This window comes from Schistocerca cancellata, chromosome 5, assembly GCF_023864275.1.
Source record: "Schistocerca cancellata isolate TAMUIC-IGC-003103 chromosome 5, iqSchCanc2.1, whole genome shotgun sequence".
Classification (NCBI taxonomy): Eukaryota; Metazoa; Arthropoda; class Insecta; order Orthoptera; family Acrididae; genus Schistocerca; species Schistocerca cancellata.
In genome coordinates this window covers 428,073,700-428,098,655 of record NC_064630.1, presented here as the reverse complement: position 1 = coordinate 428,098,655, position 24,956 = coordinate 428,073,700, and the positions used below count along the sequence as shown (strand labels likewise).

Here is a 24,956-nt window from a genome sequence, read left to right as displayed (position 1 = left end):
TAATCGTATTTAGCAGGAAGGAGAATTTCCTTCTCAATGGCAGGAAGATATTATTATTCCTGTCCTGAAATGGAGAAAGGACACTCATATTTTAACTAACTACTATCTAATCTCTCTGATGAATGGGCTGTGTAGGCTATTTGAGAGAATGGTCAACTGCTGTCTTTGTTGGTGCCTTGAAGTGGGAGGACATATATCATGATTCCAAAGTGGCTTATGGGCCATCTGGTCCACCACAGATCACCTGGTATGTCTGGAATCTGCAGTAGGCAATGTTTTCGCGCATCACCAACATCTGATTTCTGTGTTATTTAACCTACAGAAGGCATACGATACCACCTGGTGACATCACATACTACGTACACTGCATGAGTGGGGTTTCCAAGGAATTTACCCATTTTATCCAGAATTTCATACCTCTCCAACTTTTTCGCATGCATATAGGTTCATATCTCAGCAAAAAATATACACAGAAAACTGGAGTATCTCAGGGATCAGTTCTGGGTGTAACACTGCTCACTATCGCCATCAATGGATCATAAATGCAAAGGGGCCTCACTGTCTTTCCATCACTCTATGTGGATGATCTTTGTCTGTACTATGCCTCTGTACCACTTTGTACCACTGAGTGCCAACTTCAGGGGGCTGTCTGGAGAGTAAATGACTGGGCTCTGAATCACAGGTATCAATTTTCACCTGCAAAATCACGAGTTGTGGATTTTTCTGACACTGTACCCGCACCCAGAATTTTATCTTTGTGACCAGTCACTTGAAGCCATTGAAACTTTTCATTTATTAGGTATTTTATATGACAACATGGTAACTTGGCTGCCACATGTCTGTTGTGTCAAGGCAACTTGCATGAAGAAGTTCAGTGCTCTCCATTTCCTTAGTAACTCCTTGTGGGGCGTGGACCACATAGTTCTTCTCAGATTTTACAAAGTGCCGATTTTATCTCACTTGGACTATGGATGTGTTGCCTATGGTTCAGGAGCACCACTCGTATTTAGCTTGCTGGACCCTGTTCACCACACACGTGTGGTTGGCAAAAGAGGTCTTCTGTACAAGCCCTGTTGAAAGCCTCCTGGCAGAAGCCGATGTCCCTCCACTGTGGGTTAGACAATAGCAGCTTCTGGCTAATTACGGAGTCACAGACTGTCAGATGCCTACTCATCGATGTCGCTCAACTCTGTTCCACAACCAGCACTTCAGACTGTTGACACACCACTCAAAACTGGGTGGACCAGCTGGGATCCAACTTGACACTTTACTGAAGAACCTCCAACAGCCTCCTTTAGTCTGTTTTCCTATCGCTGGCTCTCGACACACCCCTCCTCCCCCCTCCCCCCTGTGGTCCACATCATGTCCTGTGATATGGATGGACCTACTATGTGGCCCCAAGAAGGATGCTGACTATACCCTTCTCCAATATCTGTTTCGTTTGATTCTCCATGATTACTTTAATTTGGTATGAATCTACACAGACAGATCGAAAGACAATGACAGGGTTAGTTATACTTTTGCACATGCAAGGGGACACGAGAAGAACTTTCTGCAGAGTGCTGCAGTGTACACACTGCAGAGATGGTTGTCATATCTCACGCTATGTGGTACATCACATCCCTTGCAACAAAGGACTTTCTGGTCTGTAATGACTCCATAAATTGCTTAAAATGCATGTTCCTGTGCTATTCCAAACATCTTTTGGTTGCCAACATCCTAACCAACTGGTTGACATCTATAGCTCTCGAAAGACAGTGACCTACATCTGGACAATGACACGCATAGGCATCCTAGGAAATTAACTTTCCAAATGTCTCCTTAAAGATGCCACTAAGGGAGATCAAATTGATGTCAGAATACTTGGTCCAGACTTAAGATTACAACTTTGATGCAATATTTTGAGGCTCTGGGAACTGAAATGGCAGGCTACTACAACCCAAAACACATTAAGACTGATTAAGAGGTCCACTAAGGCATGGCACACATCTTTACAAGCCTCTCAGAAAGATATCATTGTGTTGTGCCAACTATGCATTGGCCACACAAGACACACCCATGAGTTTCTTCTTCATTGGGAGGCTCCTCCTCACTGCAGCTGTGGTATTCTACTGACGATAGTGCCTGTTCTTGTTGAGTGACCCCTGCTGGTCGATCTTCAACACAGTCTCAGTTTGCCTACCTCACCACCTCAGATGCTTGCCGATGACAAGACAGCCACTACCAAAGTGTTGAATTTCCTGAGGGAAAGCGAATTTTCCACTAAACTGTATATTTTATTGGCCCACTTTTAGTGTTAGCGGTGGTTGGAGAGGGTGGGGGGTTGGGGAGGGGGGGGGGGGGGGGGTGTAGAGCTTCCTCCTGTTGCAGCCTGTACCCCAATGCCACTGCATGTTACTTTCTTCCCACTCATCTTGCTGTGCCTTTTAATTCTCTTCTTCATGACGCTGCCTCAGTTATCTCAATTTTCTTTAGCCTATCGAGTAACAACTTCTGTCACGCCATTTTTTAAACCCTTTTACTTACTTATATTGCTGGAGCATCCAAGTTCCGACTTATTAACTTTTTACGCGTTTCTCTCATGAAATAGGACACACAATCATCATCATCATCATCATCATCATCAATATAAACAACAAGAGGTTTGCCTTGTTTAATTCTATCTTGGAGACAAGAGTAAGAACCAAGGTCATTCCCATGTCAAATCGACAAACCTATTTTACCTCTCCATTCTCAATTTTTTATCTCAAACCATTCCTGAAATGTGGCTATGTAAACTTTTCAAAAACCAGCCAAAAATGTGTGAATGGACTTTTTCTTAAATTGCCCTAGGAGCTGCTCTAAATGAGCTAGAGAGCTGGGAAAGGTGTCATTTTGCAGCATTTTGCATGCTCTTTCCAGGGATATACAACAAAACATAGCTTCTAATTCATAACCTTTTTCAAAATACTAATTAACATTTTGATTTAATTTTTTTACAAAAAGCACATAATTGAAAATTTTCAAAATATTTCCATCACTGCTTCATACTGTTGTAAATCACATGGCAAAATATAAATGTGGGATGATGATGGGTTCATTGCTAGAAAAAAAAATTATTCCGGACTCTTGTTTTTCACTAACAGCCATAGTTTGAGCAAACTGACCTTTAACAAACAGGAATTTCATTAAAATATACTGAAAGGTAAGTAAAAAAAGGTATTAGAAATATCAAAACATCACCTTATTAAAACAAAAGTAATCAGCATATTTTGTAATTGATTTGCTTATTTTAGTTTCATACAACTTAACTAACAGTATATTAACTGATAAAACAAAAAAAGTTTGAGCGTTTAGCTACAAACTGAAATAAAGTATGAAAAAGTAGAAGTATTTACATAATACCTCTGGTCCATGATGTTTGGAATGAAACTATAGCTAAATTTAACACGATAGGTACTAACAGTAATTTTGAAACAACTTTCTATAAAATATACATTAACACTAACCTGAGACAAAAATTAAGTTTTGAGTTGAAAGCAGTTTCCCAATAAATTGTCTTGGAACTTCACAGATTACATTTTAATAAAGCCGATTGGGTTTGGTTTACATCAATTTTCATTAAGAATGTATGTTCTCCCTATCAGAGTAAATGGATTTACTTTTGTGAGAACATCCACAATTGACATCCACAGGACATTTGCATGTGCAGGATAGGAGAATGACTTAGCTGGTTCACATAGATGAAGAAAAGTTATTTTCACTTCATCAGGTTCTCTGTTTTTTTTTTTTTTTTTTTCTAAAATTTACCCAAGCCACCAGTTTCTGCCATATACAGTAGTGACATAGCCTGATACATTTTGTAACTTCAGTTTGTCAGGTGATGTAGCTACTTCCCTCTCCCAAATCTGCATATCACCTGAAAAGTATTTGGCTATTAATTTTGTGTAGTGTTGGGAATGAAAGCATGAAATTGCTATGTTCCTTTGATTGTCGATGCCTCTTCAAGTCGGCTTTTTAATAATATTTCTGAAGCAGCATAGTCTTCTTGAGTGGAATACGCAAAATCAACATTTGTGATATTATCTACTGCCCACTCAAATAGATCTCGTTGGGTTTGGATCTGATTTTGGTATTGTCTTTGCAAACTTGCACGAGCTCTCAGGCTCTTAACTGAACCCCCTACTCCAGCACAAGGCTCTTTCCCATGTGCTGTTCTCCCTCTCAGCTTTTATGTTGAAGTCTTCCTCATGAATGCAAAGGTTCAGGAAGTTTTTCTTATTTTTGTACTGCGCAGCAGAACTGTCAGGATAATAGTATATCTTCTTTGGAAGGTTTGGAAATTTAATTGTTAGATAAGAAATAAGCTCCTTTTGAAAGGTGTAAACCACGGCTGTATTGTGCTCCAGGCAATCAGAAACAATGACAAAGCTCATATACTCAATTTTGTCTTCCTGTTTGTAATATATGACAAAAGGATGAATGGCAATCTGTTGCCTTGTCCAGTGGTAACTCTGAGCTTCATCCTGTAGAACTATACTATAATTTGCAAAAAATCACATATGACAACAAATTCAGATTCCATAAGGTTTTATCTTGTGGAGTTAAGGAATGTTCATTGTTGCTTGGCAATGAAGTCATGCCAAATCAAAGTAGACACCTTACTACAAAATAAATCTATGAATTCCTCGGAAGTTTTCTGAACAACTTCCAGATTACAGTGGTCAACTGACATCCACTGTCGGAACTGAACTCATTCAAGTAAGTTTTCATCAAAAGAATCTTGCAAAATTTTACATATGACAGTTTCTCCTGGGCAATATTCACCATTTCCCATGCTGCAATCAACTGATGATGGGTTGCAAAGCATTTTTCCAATTCATTGCGTATAATTGTTTAAGCTGCTGTTTGTTACTGTATTTGGTTTGGCATTTTCTATCATTAATTTTATGTTTTGATGAGTTGTGCACATGCAGACAATGTGTGTGCCACTCCAGCCAGCAAATACACAATGTTTTGGTCTCAACTCATCAAATTTAGAGAAACCTATTTTTAAGTTAGGAAACTTGTCTTTAAAATGTTTGTAAGCTTCTTTAAGGTTACACAAAATAAGTCTTTTTTGATATTTCTCCTGTAACTGTCACACAATCTTCAATACCTGGCATTGCCCGGCTAACTTTTTCCATAAAATGAATGTACAGTTTCGATGGTTTCTGTTGGTAAACACTTCCCTGGTTTTGGGTTTGGACTTTCCATGAATCCTTTCTCTTTCAAAATTTTTTTGGACTGCCGAACAATGTAATTAGGAGCATTAAATTCCCTCATTATTTTCCTGACATTCCACTTTCCAGGTAAACTTGTAAGAATCATTAGTTTTTTGCGTTACTTATAGAATTATTACAGTTTGTTTTGAGATTTTGAAGAACAGATTCATCAGTATCAGTATGCGACGAAGAAGTTTCAGCAGCAACGAAAAGTTTACGTGTCACTGATGAGGAGATTTTTTTCACTTTTGATTTGGCATAACACCTAGCTGTTACTTTTTTCTTATCAATTGGGCACTCACCTAGTTCTTGAAGTGATGTTTTAAGTGTTTCAGCAACCATTAAAGTTGCAGTGAAGTCAGGGTCTTGGTCTGGGATGATATCTCTAATCCAGAAGAATCTTCTTCAGCACTTTTATCAATGGGGGGCTCTGGTGTATTTTTCAATGTGGCTACATCTGCCCTACATTTATCACAAATCCTGCCACCACTAGGTATTTTTGAAAATAATTTGGGCATCGATGCTGTGACATTTCTCAGTTCTTTTCTGTCTCTAATAAAATGATTTGACTTCTTCAATGGATTACAACACTGCACTCTTACAGCACTGCACTTTTTACTTGGTTCCATATTGATACAAAAACCACTTATAAACTCTCCTTCAATTTATAGATTTACTTGTAAATGAACTATTAAATACAGGGCGCATCAAAAAAATGTATACACACTTTGAACTGTCGTAGATAATTTATTTCCCGTTCTACAAGGTTAAACAAGCATAAACCACATAACCTGGACACACTTTGGAGAAAGTAATGTTATGTTTCTTCAACAGGTGGCAGCAGTGGCAAGGAAGTAACTAAAACATGGCGGATGTGCGTTTGAGCTTTGAAGCGTGGAAGCAGATAATTAAGTGGTACTGGAAGTTTGAGAATGTAACTGCGGTTTGAAGATAGTGGAGAAGTGAGTATGGTACAGAACCACCTTCAAGGTTAACAACTGCACACCTACGAGACAAATTCGAAATTCAAGGAACATTGTGTGATGTGCATAAAAGTCGATCGGGGCGATCTCGTACAGCTACAAGTGATGATTCCACAACTGCGGTCTTGGAACTGTTTCAGTGTTCGCCTCAAAAATCTTCAAGGCAAGCGGCACGTGAGAGTAATGTAAGTGCTAGTAGTGTGGTATGCATTCTGAAGAAAGGCAAATTTCATGTGTACATTCCAAGGCTGGCGCAACAGCTAAGTCACGACGATCCAGATCGAAGGTTAGAATTTTGTGAATGGGTTCAGGAGATGGTGAGGCATGAACTGGGATTTATGGGTAGCATAATTTGGTAGGATGAAGCCCAATTCAAACTCAATGGAACTGTCAACAGGCACAATTGTGTGTACTGGGCTGAAGATAATCCTCACATTACAGTTGAAAAGGCTGAATTTGCCTGGTGTGGTTTGTCTGCAAGGGGCTCATTGGGCCTTTCTGCTTTGAAGGTACTGTTACTGGAGAAACATACCTAACAGTGCTTGCTGATTCCATATTCCCTGCCATTTGTGCATCATACGGTAATGATGAGTTTTATTTCCAAGAAGATGGCGCCTCGCCGTACTATCATAGGGATGTACGAGCATACCTGGATCACAATGTGCCAGGCCAGTGGATAGGATGCAGGGGACCAATTGAGTTTCTGCACACTCTCCAGACCTCACGCCACTGGATTTCTTCTTATGGGGCACAGTAAAAGATGAGGTGTACAAGCATAAACCACATAACCTGGACACACTTTGGAGATTCAGGCGATGTGTGCAGAAATCTCATTGGACACTTTGGTACGATGTACGGAATCAGTGGTGACTCGTACTCAGAAATGTATTGATGCTGAAGGCCACCAGTTTGAACATTAATCACATTTGCAAAGTACATTTATTTTTCCAATTGGACTTTAAGCTTTCCATTTCCAGAAATTTAACATTATAGAATGGGAAATAAATTTTTTATGACGCATCAAAGTGTGTATACATTTTTTTGACGCACCCTGTATAATAGATACACACTGGTCAACACAGAAGTAACAATTGATTTGCATTTAAACCACAGTGCACAATAATGCTGTAGGCACACTAAGCCTTAGAAGGTAATAGTATTATATCCTCTCAACAATGGCTCCAGACTCTGAATGATTGTACAGACATCAAGCACTGTGCTTGTTTCAACTTGTTCACAGCCTGCTGCATACATAGACAGGAACACAAGCATGCTCAGCCTTCATACAGTGGCTAAAGTCTGTGCTAATGAAATGTGCATTTTTGGACCAGAAGTAGTACATCAATAGTCTACTTACAAGTTTTTCACAGCTTATTTAAATCTTAACTATGGGTCCCACACTCAACATTTCGTTTCGCTGGTTAATAGACTATTAGTTTAAACAGTAAGAAACTAAGAAAATAAGCAATTAATTATAGACAATGTTGTTAGATTAGATTAATTATTAATTCCATAGACCCATAAAAGAGGGAATCCTCCTGGGTGTGGAACATGTCAGATAAACACATTACAAAAATGTAATTAGAAAAACTTGAGTTTCATTAATTTTAATGATCCTCAGTCAATAAACTGTAAAATTATGTACATGAATTAAATTTAAACTTCTAATATATACAGGTTTATTACTTACATCTGCTTTCATTAAATCCATCATTCAGACATTTGCTAGTTTCTTGGCTATTACAACCAAGTATTGACAAAAATTAAAGTAAATTATTCATTTCAGTGATCCTCAGTTAAGAACAGTCAGATTATGTACAAGATTTAAAATTAAACTTCCACTGTTTACAGACATAAGACTTACATCTGCTTTCCATACACCCATCATTCACACAGTATGTAGTTACTTGGCTGTTACAACCAAGTATTGTCAAAAATTAAAGTATAATAAATTTTCATTAAAATGGTCTACTGCACTTGTTGAGAAACTCATGGATGGAACAGAAGGAGTTGGCCACTAAAAAGTCTCTTAAATTATGTTTAAATTGTGCCTTGTCTGAAACTAAACCGTTGTTTAGTTTTGTTTAAAGAAGGTGATATTTTGATATTTCTAGTACTTTTTTACTTACCTCTTACCATTCAGTATATTTTAATGAAATTCCTTTTTGTTAAAGGTCAGTTTGGTCAAACTACAGGTGTTAGTAAAAAACAAGAGTTCAGAATAATTTTTTTTAACAATGAACCCATCATCATTCCACATTTATATTTTTCATTGTGATTTACAACAGTATGAAGTAGTTATGAAAATATTTTGAAAATTATACATTATGTACTTTTTGTAAAAAAAAATTAAATCAAAATATTAATTAGTATTTTGAAAGAGGTTATTAATTAGAAGCTATGTTTTGTTGTATATCGCTGGAAAGAGCTTGAAAAATGCTGCTAAATGACACCTTTCCCAGCTCAATTAGGGTAGCTCCTAGGGCAATTGGAAAAAAGTCCATTCACACATTTTTGGCCAGTTTTTGAAAAGCTTACATAACCATGTTTCAGAAATGGTTTCAGGTAAAAAATTGAAATTTGGTGTTTTTCTTAGTTTCAGCACCCACTATAAGTAAGTCGTGTGAAGTTAGCACCCTTTTTTTCAGAAATGTATATTTTTTTCAGAGTTCTTGATAGATATGAAATAGTTCTAGAGTTCTTTGTACAAAATTTCAATAGTTCTGCAGAATTTAGCGAAGAAAACAACAATACTCGAAAAAATTTTCGTATCGAAAACATTCTTTGTCAATTTCCGCAAAATGTAAATAAGTACGACAGTTCTGAGCACAGTTCTGAATAAAGCTCCAAGAGTTCTATCGAAAATCCCAGTAACATTTTTTTGTGCAGCTAATAGTTTACGAGATAATTGCAATTTAAGGAGAAAATCTTTTCACTTACTGTGAAGTTGGCACCCTTTTTTTCAGAAATGTATATTTTTTTCAGAGTTCTTGATAGATATGAAATAGTTCTAGAGTTCTTTGTACAAAATTTCAATAGTTCTGCAGAATTTAGCGAAGAAAACAACAATACTCGAAAAAATTTTCGCTTCGAAATCATTTTTTGTCAATTTCCGCAAAATGTAAATAAGTACGACAGTTCTGAGCACAGTTCTGAATAGAGCTCCAAGAGTTCTATCGAAAATCCCAGTAACATTTTTTTGTGCAGCTAATAGTTTACGAGATAATTGCAATTTAAGGAGAAAATCTTTTCACTTACTGTGAAGTTGGCACCCTTTTTTTCAGAAATTTGTATTTTTTTCAGAGTTCTTGACAGATATGCCATAGTTCTAGAGTTCTTTGTACAAAATTTCAATAGTTCTGTAGAATTTAGCGAAGAAAACAACAATATTCGAATACATTTTCGTATCGAAAACATTCATTGTCAATTTTCGCAAAAATTAAACTCGTACAACAGTTCTGAGGACGGTTCTGAACAGAACCCCAAGAGCTCTATCGAAAATGCCAATAACATTTTTCTATGGCTATAACAGTTTATGAGATAAATTGATTTAATGTGGGACACACTTTCTCTACAGAAAATATAAATATATTCGTACAACAGTTCTGATGACAGTTCTGGACACCACGTGAAGAGTTCTATCGAAAATCCTGGTAGTATTTTTTTGTGCAGGTAATAGTTTAAGAGGAAATTGCAACATAATTAAGAACTCTATAAGAGCTCCCACTGTGAAGCTGGCACCCTTTTTTACAGAAATATATAATTTTTTCAGAGTTCTTGATAGATAATCCATAGTTCTAGAGTTCTTTGTACAAAATTTCAATAGTTCTGCAGAATTTAGCGAAGAAAACAACAGTACTCCTAAAAATTGTGGTATCGAAACGATTTTTGGTCGATTTTTGCAAAAAGTAAATTCGTACAACAGTTCTGAGGACAGTTCTCAACAGAGCCCCAATAGTTCTATCGAAAATACAAATAACATTTTTTTGTGCAGCTAATAGTTTGCGAGATAATTGCAATTTAAGGAGAAAGTCTTTTCACTTACTGTGAAGTTGGCACCCTTTTTTTCAGAAATGTACATTTTTTTCAGAGTTCTTGATAGAAATGCCATATTTCTAGAGTTCTTTGTACAAAATTTGAATAGTCCTGCAGAATTTTGCGAAGAAAACAACAAAATTCGAATAAATTTTCGTATCGAAAACATTCTTTGTCAATTTTCGAAAAAAATAAATTCGTACAACAGTTCTGAACAGAACACCAAGAGCTCTATCGAAAATCCTAATAACATCTCTTTGTGGCGGTGATAGTTTATACGGTAACTGTTTTGATGGAAGACCTACTGTATCCACAGAAAAAAATTAAATCTTGCAACAGTTTTGATGAACAGTTCTGGATAACACCCCAAGACATCTATCGATAATCATAATAACATTTTTTGTGGTTATAATAGTTTGTAAGATAATTGATTAATTGTGGGGCTCACTTACTCTAAAAAAAATTATGTCTATTCGTATGTTTTGATGACAGCTCTGGATAGCAATGTGAGAGTTCTATCGAAAATACTGGTAACATATTCTGTGCAAGTGTATTGTTTACGTAGTAACTGCATTTAATAAGGAATGCTTATGAGCATTTCCCGTGAAGTTGGCACCCCTTTTACGAGAAATATACATTTTTTAATAGTTCTTTATATGTATGCAATAGTTCTAGATTTCCCTGCTCAAAACACGAAAAGTTCTGCAGAATTTCGGGTAGAAAACAATAACTGGGCAAAATTTTGGTATAGTAAAAAATTATTTGTCAGTTTGGAAAAAATAAATTTGTATAACAGTTCTATTGGCATTTCTCGATAGCACCAGAAGAGTTGTATTGAAACTGATAAAAACAATTTTGTGGCGATAATAGTTTATACGATAATTGTTTTAATCTCATACTTTCTCTATGAAAACAAAATTCGTAGAATAGTTCTGATGACAGTTCTAAATAGCACCTACAGAGTTCTACCAAAAACTATAACAACATTTTTCGTGACGATGACATTATATGAGATAATTAATGTGAGACTCACTTTTGTCATGTAAAAGTAATAAATTCGTAAAAAAGGTCTGATGGCATTTCTTAATAGGAACCTAAGAGTTCTACCGAAAACTGTAATAACATTTTTTGTGGGGATAACAATTAATGAGATAATATCATTTACGAGAGATCCACTTGGTCTACATTATAATAAATTGGCACAACCCTTTCTGGATAGCACCGAAAGAGTTCTTTTAAAAATCCTAATAACATTTTTATGGTGCCAATAGATTATGAAATAGATTGTGTGTTCACTCTGCAGTGGGTGTGCGCCAATGTAAAACTTACTGGCAGATAAAAACTGTGTACTGGGCCGGGTCTCTAACCCCAGGCTGTGACGAAGGAACATCGTCACAATATCCTTTCTACCAGGAGTGCTACTTCTGCAATTTTCGTAGGACAGCTTCTGCAAAATTGGGAAAGCAGGAGATGAGGTACTGCTAGAAGTACAGCTATGAGGACGGATCGTAAATTCTCACCTTTATTTTGGAATTATGTGAGACATAAACAATGTTACTTTGTGCAGTGCGGTACACAAGAAGCTCTTTTATCCGGACTATGTGGGACCGGAAGTAATCCGGATAACCGAAAATCCGGATATATATTCTACTAAATACAAAAACTCTAAATGTTCAGCACTGTACAAATGCCGGTACACCTTCTTAAGACTGATTGTAGTAACTGTAGGTGGAAGCGTGGGATGTGCACGCTTAGATGATTCAAAGAGAGAAGGCTCGTCAGTGCAAATCAGATGGCTGAGAGGGCAGATACATTCACACACGCCACTAACCAGGTGGTGTCACACCTGTCGAGAAGCGCACCAGAGGTACAATGAGCTCTGGTGGAGTGCGGTTGGCGTGGTTACTATGCAACTTACTTGATGGACACCAATACACCGCTATATTAATGTACAATACTTGAGAAACAATGTCATTCAAACACTCTGAGCTCCTTTATCACTCAGTACTAGACTAAATTAGCGGCCTAGTGATAAGCAGATACAAAGATACAAAAGATACAAATCTTTAGTTTCAGTTTTCTGTAATCAACGTGTTTGCATACCGAGATACTGTTACCGGTATCTCATCCACTATTAAAGCTACATAAACAAAGCTATGGATGAATAATAATATAGTGCTTGCATACACACTGAATCACATTATTCAACAATGGATTAAGTATTTTAAGCTGCAGTATCTCATATTATGTTCTTAAATCATTAGGAGAAAAAATTTACTCTTAAAATACATTTTTTTTTAAATAATCAAAACATGAAACGTAAATATTACTGGTTTGCTGTTTCAACAATGTAATAATTCAAAGAATAAAATTTGTTTTTTATCTTTTATTTGGAATAGCGTTAAGTACATTGAACCTAAAATAACATTTACGTGTAATTCAGTATGTAAGAAAACATCAATATTCACTGCACAGTGTATTCCAGAGATTTACAATTTTTTTCACCTGGAGCTCACAATATACCAATTCTTTGATAAAAGTTTCATTCCTGAATCTATTGACAGTCTTGCATTATTAAATTTCAAAGTACCAGTAAAAACTACAGGCTGTGATGTACAGGTCCGTCAACAACTCTTCTTCAGGATACACTAAACAATACACTATGTAATCAATACACTTGCACAGAATATGTTACCAGTATTTTCGATAGAACTCTTACATTGCTATCCAGAGCTGTCATCAGAGCATACGAATAGACATAATTTTTTTTAGAGTAAGTGAGCCCCACAATTAATCAATTATCTTACAAACTATTATAACCACAAAAAATGTTGTTATGATTATCGATAGATGTCTTGGGGTGTTATCCAGAACTGTTCATCAAAACTGTTGCAAGATTTAATTTTTTTCTGTGGATACAGTAGGTCTTCCATCAAAACAGTTACCGTATAAACTATCACCGCCACAAAGAGATGTTATTAGGATTTTCGATAGAGCTCTTGGTGTTCTGTTCAGAACTGTTGTACGAATTTATTTTTTTCGAAAATTGACAAAGAATGTTTTCGATACGAAAATTTATTCGAATTTTGTTGTTTTCTTCGCAAAATTCTGCAGGACTATTCAAATTTTGTACAAAGAACTCTAGAACTATGGCATTTCTATCAAGAACTCTGAAAAAAATGTACATTTCTGAAAAAAAGGGTGCCAAATTCACAGTAAGTGAAGAGGTTTCCTCCTTAAATTGCAATTATCTCGTAACCTATTAGCTGCACAAAAAACTGTTATTGGGATATTCGGTAGACCTATTGGGGTTCTGTTCAGAACTGTCCTCAGAACTGTTGTACGAATTTACTTATCGCGAAAATTAACAAATAATGTTTGCTATACGAAAATTTTTTCGAGTATTGTTGTTTTCTTCGCTAAACTCTGCAGAACTATTCAAATTTTGTACAAAGAACTCTAGAACTATGGCATTTCTATCAAGAACTCTGAAAAAAATGTACATTTCTGAAAAAAAGGGTGCCAACTTCACAGTAAGTGAAAAGACTTTCTCCTTAAATTGCAATTATCTCGCAAACTATTAGCTGCACAAAAAAATGTTATTTGTATTTTCGATAGAACTATTGGGGCTCTGTTGAGAACTGTCCTCAGAACTGTTGTACGAATTTACTTTTTGCAAAAATCGACCAAAAATCGTTTCGATACCACAATTTTTAGGAGTACTGTTGTTTTCTTCGCTAAATTCTGCAGAACTATTGAAATTTTGTACAAAGAACTCTAGAACTATGGATTATCTATCAAGAACTCTGAAAAAAATATATATTTCTGTAAAAAAGGGTGCCAGCTTCACAGTGGGAGCTCTTATAGAGTTCTTAATTATGTTGCAATTTCCTCTTAAACTATTACCTGCACAAAAAAATACTACCAGGATTTTCGATAGAACTCTTCACGTGGTGTCCAGAACTGTCATCAGAACTGTTGTACGAATATATTTATATTTTCTGTAGAGAAAGTGTGTCCCACATTAAATCAATTTATCTCATAAACTATTATAGCCATAGAAAAATGTTATTGGCATTTTCGATAGAGCTTTTGGGATTCTGTTCAGAACCGTCCTCAGAACTGTTGTACGAGTTTAATTTTTGCGAAAATTGACAATGAATGTTTTCGATACGAAAATGTTTTCGAATATTGTTGTTTTCTTCGCTAAATTCTACAGAACTATTGAAATTTTGTACAAAGAACTCTAGAACTATGGCATATCTGTCAAGAACTCTGAAAAAAATATACATTTCTGAAAAAAAGGGTGCCAACTTCACAGTAAGTGAAAGAATTTTCTCCTTAAATTGCAATTATCTCGTAAACTATTAGCTGCACAAAAAAATGTTACTGGGATTTTCGATAGAACTCTTGGAGCTCTATTCAGAACTGTGCTCAGTACTGTCATACTTATTTACATTTTGCGGAAATTGACAAAGAATGATTTGGGTACGAAAATTTTTTCGAGTATTGTTGTTTTCTTCGCTAAATTCTGCAGAACTATTGAAATTTTGTACAAAGAACTCTAGAACTATTTCATATCTATCAAGAACTCTGAAAAAAATATATATTTCTGAAAAAAAGGGTGCTAACTTCACACGACTCTATAAGTATACCAACTTTGAGCAAACTCTAAGAGGGTGAGGTCAAATTTTTATTTAAAGTGTGTTGATTTGACATGGAATGACCCACCAGTCTTATTGCTTGAATTGTCATAAGGGACTGTGATGGAGCGCATGGGACCCAAGTTGTGGCTGCCTCACTTTGAGAGGGTTGGGGCACGTGCGGACCAGCTTCGTTCGCGTCATCGTAGGCGTCTAGGTGAACACGTATTTGGATAGGAATTTCACGGGCATGAAGTATGAATGCGGCTGTCACCACCTCATGTTTGCGGAAGCCGAGCAGGGTCCTGTGCGCAGTTTGACAGCTGACGGGCATCTGGCTTCGCAGGGGACAGGGTGTGGTGGAGAGTGATTGCATGCGTCTGTTACATTCTTTGCAAGCAGCCCTGTTGTATGTTCTATGCGTTATTTGGACAGTTTACGGGTACTGAGCATGTTTGCAGATATGTGTACTGCATTAATTAGGAGCAGTTTGCTATTGTGTACTCAAATTAGGAGTTGTTTGCGCATCTGTGGGCTGTGCACCATGACCCCAGGCACATCTGGGCGGGTGTTTTGTGATAGTATGATAAATATAATCCATGCCTAAATAAAATGTTGAAAATAAATAAAGTACAGTCATTCGTTGCTCTCTCCAGCAGCACAGAGCAGTCTGAGTCATTTTCCCTCACCATCTCGGTTTACGTCAGGAAATGGATGACAGCATCCTATGCTGGTGGTACTGAGTGCTAGACCTCGTGGAGAACATACTGTTTGCCGCCATCATGGATAACTGTACTTGTGTCATCAGCTGGTCTCACGGTGGTGTCCTCTGATGGTAGCAGGGAGAGTGTTTTAGATGGATTATTATTTTGACAATTTAGGAGTTGTTTGGCTATCTGGATGTAAATGTATTGCATTATTTATGAGTGGTTCACATGTCTGTAGGCTGTGCAATGTGTTATTTTTGACAGTTTACAATTATAAAGCGTGTGGCACCGATATGAACTACGCCAGTTGGAGTCCAGACCCAGAGGAGAACACATCTGCTTGAAATTGGTTAAATAATAAAGATAAATCCTTTTTTCCTGCCATTTTCTTTGCTTAGTAGAGATAACTGGGGTGTGACGTATTATCATGTTGGAATTTGAGCTTCCCGCCATTTCCTGGGGGGGGGGGTAGGTTATTTGAGGTAGCACGGTAGCACAATTGACCTTGTACCCACCAAAATACGCTATCTTGGATGACGTCATGGTGGCACTCTCTGGTGGTGATGGTATCAACTAAGCCAGTTGGGCTCTAGAACTCATGGAGAACACACATGCTTGAAACTGGTTACATGATAAAGACATGTGCCATTTTTCCCGCCATTTCCTAGGTGTGACGTATTATCATGTTGGAATTAGAACTTCCCGCCATTTTTCTGGGCAATGGGGATGTGGCACTTTCCTGCCAAAATTCAAAATTCCCACCAAAATCCGCCATCTTGAATGGTGTCACAGCAGCTATCTTGGACGACGTCAATGCCGCCATCTTGGATAACGGTACTTTGGAATGGTACACAGGTTGTTCCAATACTAACGCGACCAGATTTAGTGTTCCCACATTCCTGTTGGCTCCCACCAATTTTCACGTGAATGCTGCGTTCTTATTGATTCCAGAGGGATGTGGTGGGAGCGAAAAAAACCTATTCCAAGTGCCCTCTATGGCAGTTTTGTAAACTGGCGCAGTTGAGCCCATTCATCAAGATGAACACTGCTGATTCATTCTGTGTGGCATAGTAGAATAGGACGAAGTTGCATCCTGCACTGTGGGCCAGCTCTGTGTAGGCCCCTCTCCCAACTTGTATGTGCATGGATATGCAAGGCGGCTGGTGCCCAGATGACAGACACCTGGAGGTAAACCCAAACAGCAGGTACTATACTGCACTTCATTCTATTCCTTGGTGCTTACAGTTACTATGTTGTGGGAAGTGGGGGATGGGAAAGGAGCAACCCTGTCTCCTGCAAACTGATTAAATAAAGAATATACATCAATATGTTATTACTGACATTGATTTGAATTTCGTGTCAGGATCCTTCCTCTCCAGCAAGTGCCTGAGTCTTTTTCTCACCAATTTCCTGGTGGAGGAAAGGATGGGGAAGTGGTGGAGAGAAGGACTGGAAAATTTCTCAGAAAGGAAGGGATTAATTAAGTATTCGATTTAATTAGTCAATTAATTTCGTATCAAAAGTGCGCTTGTATCAGCAAGGGGGAGGAGGAATGGGTTGGGGATTTCCCAGAGGGGTGGGGAGGAGGAGGGGGAGAGGGATGGGCTGGTGGGCTTTTGAGGAACATGAATTATCTTTAGGGGGTCATAAATCAATTAGCATAACAATAGGTTAAGGATAGAGGGAGGGGCACAGGTTACATGCAAAACCACTTAGCAGAACAATAGGTTAAAGTCACAAATCAATCAGCTGAAACATTTTAATTAACTTGTCTATCAATTTGATATCAAATGTGTGCCAACACCCCCTTTGGCCTGTTACTTATATTCAACTTGAGGGTTTTCTGTCCCACTCTCTATGGTGAGAAACTTTAAGATAATGAAACTACTACCTTCCTTCATTCGACATCAAATGTAGTCAGTATAGTAACCTCCTACTTCTACTCAGATCCACATTAAATCAGAGGCAATGTTGCATGGTGCACTGGTTAAAGAAAGAGGAAGAGTTACAAGACGCTTAGAGAGAGAGACCATCTAGAGTTTTGCTCCGGATTCTTAGCCTATAGTTTCAATGAAGGCCTAGCTCATTTCGAAATAGAAGACAGATTGCTGCTACAGGTATGATTCATTTGCTGGGATGGTAATCATTAAAGGTGTTGGTGAGATCTTTCAGTCCCCAAGTTTATTCCACGAATGTCAGAATACTTTGACTCCCAGCCACACAGGGGGAGATGGTCAATTGTAATAAAATCTTAGAGAAATTATAAAATGTTTTGGCTGAGGAATGTAGTTTTGTCCTTCCTCTCTGCTGCTGGTTATTTCCAGCACTACAAATCAGTATTTGCATCATGTGATGCAGGCCATGTAACAGGGTTCGTGATATGTCCACATGTACAATATACAGCACTTGCAAAGCAATGGAAGTGGTGGTTTAGCAATGATACAAAATTTGAAAACCATACTGCAATGTCATTAGCTGATAGAATCATGAGATCAGTGCAATGAGACATTTTGTTGACATGAGAAGTCATCAAGAGCAATGGTTTTCAACTTGAGTAATTTGGTAAAATGTGTCGCAATTACGGAAAAACCTGGTAAAATTGGGTGACTGATGGGAAATAGGTAAATTCAGGAAAAATATGACAAAAATGATTGTTATAGAGCTCTGACCTCAGCGGCTCGCTTATCCATCATTGACAACAATATTGTAGACCAAGTTGATAGTCATACTGGACTCCAACGTATGCATCACCCATTGAACCGTCGATCATTCCAGCGATACCGCAATAACAGAGTATGGATGGGAATATACCAACAGCCACTATCTATGACATCACTGTATGATGACTGATACTCATGGTGAAATCTGGAGACTGATCCTTTTGTTACAACATCTCAATAGCAGAATATCTGCAGTCTGCTCTGCAGTGGCTGGAAGTCCTATATGTTAAATCATTTCATGGAAGTGACGAAATAGAGACATCTCATGGGGATGAGACGTCTGGGGGGCTAAGGTGATGTTTTCTTAGAAGTTTGTTGGACGCTTCTAAGTTATTCTTTCTACTTAAGTGTGTCAGTTCTTCCTGCTGTGGCATACACTGACTATAGTGCAAGAATGTACATAACATAAATAAAAAACGCAAGGGTTTTTTAAATTCTAATTATGCCCATTATCCCTTGACAATTATGTGATAACGACAATGTGGCGGTATGGTTTTTCTACTGGGAAACGATGGTAGGCTGTGTGACACGACATCCGGATGGTGTGAATGGACATACAATAAGTTTTCGGGCACTATACACCTACATATAATAATCACGCTATTTGCTGGGAATGTTGTGCTGTGGGACCTACGACGGTACTAGGTACTTCATATATAAGTTTGAATAGTTTGGCTCAAGCCTTCATGTGCTATGGCACGGAAATATATATGTTTGCTACACTCAGCTTAATTGAGTGGCCCAGAGATGTGGCTGGTCTCAATGTTTGGCTACGTTTCTCGTCATAGGCTACCAGCGCACACCTGTCGTATACTCGATTTTTAAGCTGAAATAAAATATAACAAAACAATTCAGGCAGGCATTGTGGTGAAACTTAAAATATTGAGTCACTCACGTTGATTCATAATTTGAACAAGTAGTTTATTTTTCTTCGATATATTCACTAAACACTTAAAATGCAATCTGAGGGGCTGTTACATAAGGGCGGCCATTAATAACATGCTACAACACTTCACTATAAAATTCATATGTCACGATCATGGCACTCAACAGTCTGCTCACAATTTACAAAATACACTCTTGTCAGCCGGCCGCGGTGGCCGAGCGGTTCTAGGCACTTCAGTCCAGAACCGCGCTGCTGCTACGGTCGCAGGTTCGAATCCTGCCTCGGGCATGGATGTGTGTGATGTCCTTAGGTTAGTTAGGTTTAAGTAGTTCTAAGTTCTAGGGGACTGATGACCTCAGATGTTAAGTCCCATAGTGCTCAGAGCCATTTGAACCATTTTTTACACTCTTGTCTGCTGTCCTAAACCACTATATTGCGCTCCACTTGATCGCTTTCGAACGTTGCTACATACATACTTGTCCCTCAAAGTGGGTACCAACCCACTACCACCCCCAGATGCGTGGCACATCCAACTCTTAACGTCGCCCAATACTCAATTCCTCCTGTCGTCAAAGATGGCCGCCCTATCCACGCTTGAAACGACTTTCTAACTCAAGACAATGTTTGAAAAAAATTACGATTATTCTAAAACAATACACAAAAACATATATGACATATTGAAAAAATATGGAAATTTTCCGGGAAATAACAATTTAAAGTACAATATTTTGTATCTGCCACCGTTTTTTCGCAAATATGTTCTTGAGGTGATTTTCTTTTCCCAAATTTTTAATACTAAATACAAATAAACAAATAAAAATACATACTTAATTACTCATCTATCTCTTTAAACTTGAGAATGCTGCCGCTAGTTTCGTCTCTTTATTTATTACTGAAAACACAGTTTCTCTCAGTTGAACCCCATATTCCGATCTCTCATGCAAAACTGGTACATATTCAGCTAAATCGGGTATGATTGCTCGATGGAGCTCTACTAGCCGCATCCGTAAACACTTTGTTTATATCAATCGGCCAAAGCATTGCCAAGATCTTAACTTTTGAACGTTCATAAATTTACAGTTTTTAAGACGACAATAACTTTTAAATTATTTTATATTTTTGTGGCGCGTCTAGACACTTTACTTTTACATATTTTTCTGTCTAAGAGTGCTTTTATCACTTTTTCTTTGGCATATAAATATCTCCAAGCATGCAAACACGGCCATATGCGCCCTTGCCAAGTGTCCACTCGGGTTTTTCCAAGACCACATAAACGCTAGCCGACGCCACAGCCACGCAGCAACCGTCAGCGACATGCTCTGCGGCGGAAAACTGCCGCTCTAATCTCCTGCCACAGCTTGTACGCTCACAGACCGAAATGTGACTATGTATAGCATTCCGACATACCAACAGACGTGTGTGGGAAGTGATAAGACTTCCTTTCCTGTAAAAAATTACATACCTCTATCTGTAATGGGAGGGTCGATTTGATGTGGGAAATTGTGATTTCAACACACTGACGAGTATATCCGACCATAAAGGGATCGATTCATTTTGTAAACATCTGGACAATACACCAATGCAAGGGTTCAACTGAATATGCTATAGGGTACAAACAGGGCAGACAATATGGTTGTAGGAGCATGGACATGCAGAACGTCCTCTCATTGGGTCCCCTAAGCAGATAATCACATGTTCTTTGTCGCACTTTCAACTGCAATGTTTATTACAATACACCACCTCATGTTGGTGATATCTCCCCAGCCTCTTCGTTTGCAGGTGCACTGTTGATTATCGCATAGTGCCAAACACCTGTGCTTTACAACACTTGTTTGAGAGAGTCTGGGCAGGCTGCAGCACCTTCTGTTCGCCCTGACTGCAAATACCTGCAGTCTGTTCTCGAATCTACGTGGCTGGAAGACCTAAATATTAGAAATGTGAATGCCTTGGAGTGTAATGTTACTGTAGTCAGTGTTCCAACATATGCAAAGAAAATAATGTGGGTGGGACTGGGTGTGGTCATAAGAGCAGTTTAGATTTAATGTGGAACATTGTGATTTCAGTGCATTGATCAAAGATTTTACGTGGAAAATTAGATCCAGTCATAAGGAGGATATAGAGTTACATGGGAAATTGATATTTCCAGACCCACAGTCGTCAGTTAGAGGTATTTCCGATACTCCGCTTATTGTTGAGTGTCACCAGGTTGGTGCTGCAATCGTCATATTTAATGTAATTAAACTGGTAAATATGTGGCTGGTTTACTAAGACTCCACTTGGTGTCTGGGCATATGGCAGACATAAAGTGCATGCAGAACAGCATGGCCTGGTAGAAGCACAGTACACAGGGTATGCGCGGGAAGAGCGGTGGTGATAGGTGTTACAGTCAGACGCTGTTGTTGAAATGCCAAGTGCTGGTGGGGAAGTGCCGTACTAAACTGAAGCCTATGCTCATTTTTTTGTATACATTAGGTGGAGCACCTACACACCCACGCTTGAAAGGTGACCGTTTAAAAAGATATGTCACCCCTGCTTTGGTTAGTATCTGAATAGAATTCTGCTGAAAATGCAACAAAACAGTGATTTATTTTATCTTGGCTCGTTAACTATTTTTAACTTTCAGAGAATTTATACAGTAGTAAGACCTACACATTTCTCTAGTTGGCATGTTAAAATTTGATTCTTTTGCCAAAGCTCAGCGGTGTTTACACAATGTCACTTCACTAACATGTTGCGCAGACACAATTTCAGTGTAAATATCACAATAACTATAACAATTAGTGACCATGATGTGCACATCATCATGCAGCTGGCATATAAAGCCGTAAGTAACGCAAAAATGGAATTTTTACCGAACGGTTTCTGTAAAATCGTTTGAGAAAGTCCGCAGGGCATGTGCGCCGAGTCTGTCTTCGCAGCGTGTCGCTGACAGGCTGGAAACGGGCGTTGGCCTCCACTTCTGAACATGAATAAACTAGCCAAGCGCTTTGGACACAAACTGGTCACTGTCCATTGGACGTGGACCTTAGCCAGTGGCCAGAACAAATGGAAATTTCCAGATTAAGGCATAAGATGCTGCTGAGCTTCCTGAACCAATCAGGTGGTGTACAGGGGTGCAACTGACCTTTCTGTGTCGCCCTCTGGGTGGGTGAATAGCAGTATGTGTTGTGAGTACACTCCGTTCTTTTTCCTTTTTTTTCGAAATTTGAGAAGGTGCAATATAGTGAGTGATTGCACTGGTCGATTATCCTCCCCATATAAATTGATCAGTTGACAGCTGGACGGTCATGGAAGCACTCTTTCTGGCCTCTGACTGTCTGGAACAGCAAGTCTGTGGATGCAGGGAGATGAGCGTGCAGCTGTCAACATGGCCAACATGCGAGTTCCGATATCTAACTGAGGCAGCTACTATGGAAGGGACTGTGGTTTAATGAATGTGTTTACAAAGTTCCATGTCCATGTGGTAATGGTTGTTGTGTATGGCATTAAGTGTTAATCAAGATGTCCCAATGGACTCTGTCTTGAAGCAGAAAGGTGGAACGTTTTTTATTTAAATAAAAAGTGGACTTGTTGTTCTTATTATCCTATCACACAGCAGATCCTTTCCCCTACGTCTTCTTTCTGGTGTAGCAGAAAGAACGGCCATGGAATTCTATAGCGCTTTATAAAATACAGTTAACAGACCTGTAAGTAGACAGAAAAAACAAAACTTCAGTGACGTAATTTCCTATTTCCTAATTTTATATTTCAATTATTTTATACAGCACCACTTCTAGATGTAACATCAAATTTCGATTAACCAGTTTATTGTTTTTGGCAGTGGTGTTGCGAGCACACTCCCAGTGCAATCCCTGTGCTGTCTCCAGTAAATTGTTTAAGAACATAGTGCAACTCAGCTGAAATCTGAAATTCCCATTACCATTTTCAGCTAACTCCAATAGGAGTTTCTGTCAAACAACCTAGCTGTGCCATTATTCAACCAACAGGATGCAAGGAAAATCCAGAAGGAAAAAGAATGGGGTTTTGAAACCAGGCGGTTGAAAGATAAAATCCTGGTTAGTCCCAGAATTTCCCACCAATTATGCTGGTCCCAGTATCCACCAATAGGAAGCAAGGAAAAACTGTCCCACACAGAGGGTACCTATTTAGTTAATTAGTTAATCATTTGATTGAGTCAGGGTAGTACAGATGGACTATTTCCCAAGACATCCACAGCCCAGCATTTATGGGAGGGCTAGGTGCTCTTGGGTTCATACCCACCTTGATGTTGCCTATCTTGTGCATGGACTACTCAGTTTGTATATTTTGCTTATTTTTTTCATAGTTCCACACAACTTCCTCTTGTTTTCTCGATTGATCTGTGTTCAGTTTTTCAAGGCCTATCCACTGTGCCAACTTATAACTAAATCTGAGGGGGGGGGGGTGCGATGGGGAGGTTCCCTTGTCAGGTGGAACGCCAATGTTCTATGATTTCAGCGCAGGGATAGCAAAGCTACTAATACTACCTTCCGTTCATGCAGCATGCGATATGGCAAATACTGAAATACAGAATTTTCCATCACAATTACAATTTCCCCAAAACAGAAACGAATAGAACACTTGCCTTGGAAGTTTGCAGCGGGAACTTATTGTAATGGAATAAAAGTAACTGTAAATCAACCTTCCTCGAAACGTCACGAAACAGTAAAATTTCAAACACTTTACACCACAAAATCATCTGTTCCTAGTGCAGTCTTGTGGTACATACAAATAAAATTTCATGACTACGACATGGCTGCAAGAGTGTGTTAGTACGGATGAAAACAAAAAGAAATTTAGTTAAATAATTAGTGAATGTCACGCAGTAGTCAAATCACTTGAGGATCCAGAAGAGAAGAGAGGAAACTGTAAATAATGTTCTCTAAAAAAAACTAAACTGTGTGACGTTACTCCTCTGTTGAATTAGACAACGGCAGGCCCGGATCTACGAGAGGGAAAGGGTGGCAAACTGGGGTATGTGCCCCAGGCAGCAATTTCAGGGTACGCCACATTCATATTCTTGAAGAAAAAAACCTTTCACAAAGCACCTAGCATCCAGCGCGCATTTGTCTGTCGATTGTTCTTATGATTTTGAAACACATCCCTGTTGGTTTTTGAACATTTTTTAACACATTGTAAGTTGATTTCTGAACAAACCGTAAGTTGATTTTTGAATGCATGCGTAGTGTACGTGCTGTCTCTGTAAGAGCAACCCCTGTCGCATTTGGAAATAAAAAACTTCCCGCAGACAAAAGAGGAGGGTGCTATTCGAGCTAACTAAACCCGAATGGGTGAATGCTACTCGTTGTGTGTTTAAATATGTGGTTGACTGGGTGTGCGAATGACAAACGTTGTTATAATTCTAAAGAAATCCATAGATTCAGATTACCAGTGTGGAATAAACGACTGACAGGCATAACAGGTAAGAAGGATTATATATTATCTTCTCGGTGTATCCAAGAAAATGAATTTTGACAGACACTTCGTCAGTTGCCTACACTACTAAGGGCCAGTTGTACAGTCCCTGGTAGGCAACCGCTTAATTCAATTCTCGGAATAGCGCGGAAAACGCGTTGTACGAACATGTAAAACGCCGAAACAGAGAATAAATGCGGGATAACTAAACCGGTGATTTTGGCAGAGTTAGTGAAGTTAACTGGAGAATAAGTTTTGACAATGGAATTATTGATGACAAGATTGTTAATTAGAATGAGGAAGGAG

The 24,956-nt window shown here is 38.4% G+C and overlaps 1 long non-coding RNA gene across 1 annotated transcript in view; it reads right to left on the bottom strand.

Annotated features, from left to right (window-relative positions):
* LOC126188862 (uncharacterized) overlaps positions 1–19,330 on the bottom strand; it is a 39,943-nt gene extending 20,613 nt beyond the window's left edge. The window contains exon 1 of the long non-coding RNA XR_007537867.1: positions 19,227–19,330. This is a non-coding gene — a long non-coding RNA (uncharacterized LOC126188862). The remainder of the gene's footprint in view (positions 1–19,226) is intronic.
* Between the last annotated feature and the right edge of the window lie 5,626 nt (positions 19,331–24,956).